This window comes from Apodemus sylvaticus, chromosome 1 (assembly GCF_947179515.1).
Source record: "Apodemus sylvaticus chromosome 1, mApoSyl1.1, whole genome shotgun sequence".
Lineage (NCBI taxonomy): Eukaryota > Metazoa > Chordata > Mammalia > Rodentia > Muridae > Apodemus > Apodemus sylvaticus.
This window is the reverse complement of record NC_067472.1, coordinates 211,421,725-211,427,724: the sequence shown is the minus strand read 5'-3', so window position 1 is coordinate 211,427,724 and position 6,000 is coordinate 211,421,725. Positions and strand designations below refer to the sequence as shown.

The following is a 6,000-nucleotide window of genomic DNA, read 5'->3' as shown; positions in this document are numbered from 1 at the left end:
CATTGCCCTAATGCTAAAGACCAAGAGTGATATACACAACAACCAGGCAACTAGCTGACAATCCTCTTAGGAAAAGAAAAGTTAAGGAAAATGGCCAACTTAAACCTCATTTAAATAAAGAAAAAAAAAGTCCAGATTTGACATCTGGTAGACCTGGGGTGGAGGAAATTATGATCCAGATGGGCAGAAATCTGGCCAACATAGTAACATACTGGGCTGGAGAGATGTCTCAAAGGTTAAGAGCACTGACTGTTCTTCTGAAGGTCCTGAGTTCAAATCCCAGGAACCACATGATGGCTCACAACCATCTGTAATGAGATCTGACACCCTCTTCTGGAGCATCTGAGGATAGCTACAGTGTACTTACATATAATAAATAAATGAGTGTTTTAAAAAAAATAAAATAAAATTAAATAAATAAATGAAAAACATAGCAAAATACAAGACAGAAGGAGGCAGGGGTTGGGGTGGGGAGACTGATTGCCTCTCATTGCCTTTCCCCTACCCAGCATGTACCATATTGTCATCACGCTTTGAGGGAATATAGAGAGTGGAGAAAGTGCCTGCTGCCAGAGATCCGCACATCCCATCTAGATGGACACCAAGCCTAGGAAGCTAAGGTTCCCACAATTCTCCAGTGCCCCAGGATGAAACATAGAGATGGGTTGGGGCACAAGAAACACGAGGACCAGGTCCTTCCATGAGCAGACTAGTACCTCTGCCCACAAGACACTGTGTTATTCCCAGCTTGAAGGAACTAGCTATCCATCCCTCCAGGACAAAGAGAAACCTCAAGCGAGGTGTGAGGGCTGGAGACCAGAGAGACATAGGTTTTATCCCTCACCTTCTCCCTTGCCTGCACCTCTGAAAGGTTGTTCTTGGCTATGGTAGGATAGGAGTGATAAACGACACTCAGCTCCACCTATAACTCCCCTACCACCGCTAAACTTAAACATGCTTGTACAAGACCAGTGGATAGCAGAAGTGGCAGCCACAGGAAACAGTCCACATGGTTCCTCTGAAGGAGGAGCAGGGGACGCAGTATTGGTAGCTAGAGAAGACCAGAAAGGGAGACCCCATTGCCACCTTGTACAAAGGTATGCTTAAGAAACTAACCATAAACAATGAAGCAAGGCCTAAACAAGTTAAGAAAGTTACCCCATGATCTACTGACAAAAATCACTAAATCTCAAAATATTCTGAAAACAGATAACAGCTAATAAAAGCCTTAGAAAACTTGAAAAACTCATTATATATATAAAGTATAAATGTGTGCCTACAATTATGCTTCCCAATACACTGTGTAAGCAGATGATTACAATCAAGAAAGACTAATTCCAGAAAAGAAATCCAGATGCCCAGACTCTGTTTTGCCTCATCTGGGTCTTTTATAAAATAATCCCAGTGTTTTATATCTGACAAAACAGGGAACCAAAGTAACTTGGATAAAACCCAACTCTAGATCCTTTCTACTGTGCTATATATCAGTCTTCTGGTAAATGCTTCTCTAAAAGAATGATTTTTTTTTAAAGATTTGTGGTTTTAACAATTTATTCCACAAGGAAACCAATGAGAAAGGATTCCCAATTTCTTTCAAATTGTAATGCAAGGTAGTAAAAACACATAAAGGTCTTATGAATGTGAAGAGACTAGTTTTCTAAGACAGCTATGAAAATATTTCTTCTAAAAAACAAGTTCACTCAAATGAGGCATTTAGATTCTGGTTCCAAAAGAGGTTGTGTCCTTTCTTAAATCAGGGTTTCCCTACTCTGTAGCCTTCCCTTGAAAATACTGTTCTCCTGGTGCTATCTCCCAAAGGCTGGGATTAGGTACCACTGTGTCTACCTTTAAATTCTTAAAAATACTGAAGAACACAAACTTCAGTGTCTTCACTGTGACATAAGCCAAATGGCTAATAACTTATTTAGTTAATACGAAAACAATTCATACCATGCTTTACAATCCCAATCTAAATTTAGACACAGTAGATTGGGTTTCAGGAAAACACCATCATCCAATTCCAGAAAACATAACTATGCACTGGTCATCTGCTCAGATTTAGATTTTGTTGTGATTCAAGTTGTCACTTGTAGAAGTTTGGACCTAGGTCTTCTTCCAGCCCCATGCTCCCAGAAATAAAACTCAGACTCAAAATATGTATACTTACAAATATCTTGGCCTTATAGCTAGTCTTCTCTGACTAGACCATAGTGCATTATAACCCACTTACTCAAATCTACTTTCTGACACATGACTACTTACCTGGGCTCAGGTACCATGTGTCAGTCTCGTCACATTTTCCCAGGCAAATATCTCATCCCTGGCTCTATCCCAGAATTCTTTCTGCCTTCTGAATGTCTCATCTTGTATTCTACACTTTCCTATAGGCCATAGTTTTCTTTTAGTACAATACACAAGATATTCTCTCTACAGTCACTAGCATCATTAAAACCTTCAAATTCAAATTCTTAATTATTCTAATTCTACTTGTACTTCTAAGGTACCAACACCACCAGCAATATCCAGAAGCCATCCAGAGGTTACTATGGCTTTTAAACACTCATGTGTACCTGCTTCTCCTTTCAGGATTTTATTTTGGTAATACTGCCACTCCAGCTGGATGTTAGCACCACGATGAAAAGGTGACCTTCCTGTGCCATGGTTGCTGACAGAGCCACTGTTTTTCCTGTGAGAAAAAAAAATTGAATTGTTTCTCTAAGTACAAAAGGATGTTAAGGTCATGTAATGAAATTTTTTCGTGCAATTTTAATTATATAATATTTGTTCTTTTTTTTTCACACTCTCCTTCAAATTCATGACTTCCTATTTTTTTTTATTATTCGATATAATTTATTTACATTTCAAATGATTTCCCCTCTTCTAGCCCCCCCACTCCCATAATATTTGTTCTTTAATCACTTATGCATTAAATCTTAAAAAGCATCACCATATAACATCACCTAATGTTTTTTAAGACAGGGTCTTCTGAAATTCTCTATGTAGACCACGCTGGCCAGGAACTCACTGATGTTCACCTGCTAGGATTAAAAGCATGCACCACGCATGGTTCCAGCAATGTTTCTGTAAACCGACTCAATCTAAAATCAGCAGAGTCAGTTTTCCATGGTTTTTCATTTCTTACAATGAAAAGCAGACAACTCAGATCCCAGGCTCAAATTGTAGGAATAGACAACAAAACAAAAACTATAAACAGACTTTTACAATTCGGATATAAATACGTTTATCCTCCCATTTTTTTTTAATTTTATAGCAATAGAAACAAACTGGAGATTCATGCACAGCAATGAAAACCTGATGTTTAACATATAACCAAATGTGAATTTCAGACCCCCCAGATTTTGCTTTGGTTAAGAACATTACTTTAATGTATCATTTCCTTTTATGTATAAAATTGCAAGACAACAATAATGTTGTAAAACTGATGTGCAAGTAAAACACCACAGGCTTAGAGGGCAGGAGACTCAGAACAAAGAAACACATAACACAGAAAGTCTTCTTGCCTCTCCATATAAACTAGAAAAAAGAAAAATTTACTAGAAGGTAAGTTGTCCCAAGGCTAAAACTAATTCTTTCAAATTCAAAATAATACTTTTCAGAGCTAAGTCACAACTACCTAGGACAAAAATAAAGCCTTGTTGGGAATCTAGAATTTTCTAGGATTTTCACATAAGAGAAAAACTGACTTTAAAAAGAAAACACTATTGTAGCTATCTTGTCAAGAAAGAACTAAGGAAAAATCCTAAATAAATGTTTCAATACTAGTAAGTAGTACACACATAAGCCTAAAATTTCATTTAAAAAAAAAAAAAAAGCAGACTGCCCAGATGACTCACCTCTAGAGTATAAAATTATCAAAATCCAAAGATTAGTATGTTTACCTACATTCATAGAGGAGAGTTACTTCAACAGAAGAACAGAAAGTCTGAAGACACAGGATAATAGAAATTTTCCCTTAACAAACAATAAAAAGATATGAAAAATATCCAGAAAATATCCTCATCTATTTGAGATAATACAGTCCTCAATTTAAGATACTCTTCTCTGTATATTTCAGCTTACACCAAGCAGTAGTTTTCTAATTTTCCTACACTTGTGAATATAGGCTCCAGCCAATTTGAACAAAGGAATAGATTTGACTAAGAAAAATCAAAATAATTTCCAAAGAATACATTGTTATCAATTCACTCACACACACACACACACACACACACACACACACACACACACACATTGATATGTATCAACTTTCTTAAAACAAACAAGAATACAGACCTTTGAGATCTGTTATATTTCTTATAGCCCCTGAGACAAAGAAGCAATCAATATCAACATGCCTTACAGAGCTCTGCTGTCTGGGCCAGCTCAATTTGCCTAAAAGGAAAAAAGAACATTCAAACCCAAACTAATACTTATCATTTAAAACAGATTAGTTTAGAAATCACATTCAAGAAGAATGGTATCATAACATAATATAGAAGATACTATGGACTGTATACCACCTTAATAGATGAATTTCAGTTTCTCTAGTTATCTGATAGAATTTTAAATCACTTCTAACAACACCATGGTATTCTTTCTTATTCTATTTTCTAATTGTCTTCTTTTAAAATTTAATTTTACAAGATAAATTTGATTATTTGTAACAATTTTGGTATGTGTAGTTTCACATACTTAGCTTTAATAAGCTCCATTCTGCACAACTCTACAAACTTTATTTAATGAAGCAACAATAACAATGGCTACTGCCTCCCAGTGTTCTTGATAAGTATTAAAACAAAGAGGTTTACAGGGGGATAGATTAATTCTCACAGCACTATGGAAAACATTACTACTACCCCCACCTTTTATAGACTAGTAATTTAAGTCCCATAGCTGATGAATGTCCAAATTGCAATTTAACTCCAGTCTGCTTGATTTCCAACTTTTTAGGCTATCATACTACTCTTCTAATTAGACATATTTCAAAAAGTCCACAGAAAAAAACAAAAATCTACATACAAAGGGAATTTTTCTTTCACCATTAGATGTTACTAGTTCTGCAGCACGTTTATTACATTTATGGAGCTGAAAGTTAATATTATCTCGTAAGGCCAATTACTGACTTAGAAAAACCAGAGATTGTTTATAAGGATTATTATAATCCAACTATTAGGATAATATTACTTTATAATAATTTTATTACAAATACCCCTCATGGTGTTCCAAAATATAATAGTACAGGTCCTAAATCTAAGAATCTAAATTCTAAGAACTTTCTAAGCTTATAAAAAGTTCTGATTTCAAAGAATATGCTTGCGTATCAGCTTTAAACAACAAAACAAAACAAAATAAAAAACTTACTCCTGAACAACTGAGCCACTTCACGTACTAACTGTGAGGCGATTGTCTAGTCCCACTAGGTGCAAGGCACTGAACCTTTCTCCTTGCTGCTTTTAAGCAGATGTATGCTGGGCATCACTGATTCCTGTCGTTCCTCTTGTAGAGGGCAAACACCCATGCATGCTCCTGTCGCAGAAAGTGGCAGAGCAAGGACTCAGATCCAGGCTACACTAAATCAAACTCTTGCCATTCTCTATGTAAATTTCACTAATCACGATCTTTCTTTTGTAGAACAAGGTATCAAACTCAGGGCCTTGAATATGTAAGGCAAACAACAATCACAATTCTACTGTTCAAAGTACTATGAAACAGAAGGTAAACAACCTAAAAAATGTTAAATATTTAAGGGGTACAGAAGATTTAAATAAAATGCCTATCACATGGTTTCTTACAACATATAAATTTAAAAATTTACTCCCATTCATTGACCTAACTCATAATAGTATTCTAAAGCTTTCAAGATCAAGTGACCTTTGGTTTAAAAAAGCCAAGAAACAAATAACAGATGGCATTATTATGAAATATTCCAAACTACTGGCTAAAAGCCTATTTAGATATACAAACAAATAACATAAGAGCAACAAACATTCACATAGAAAG

The 6,000-nt window shown here is 35.6% G+C and overlaps 1 pseudogene; it reads right to left on the bottom strand.

Moving 5' to 3' along the window:
- Positions 1 to 4,292: 4,292 nt before the first annotated feature.
- Positions 4,293 to 6,000, bottom strand: part of LOC127676347 (ubiquitin-conjugating enzyme E2 G1-like) — a 1,073,095-nt pseudogene continuing 1,071,387 nt past the window's right edge.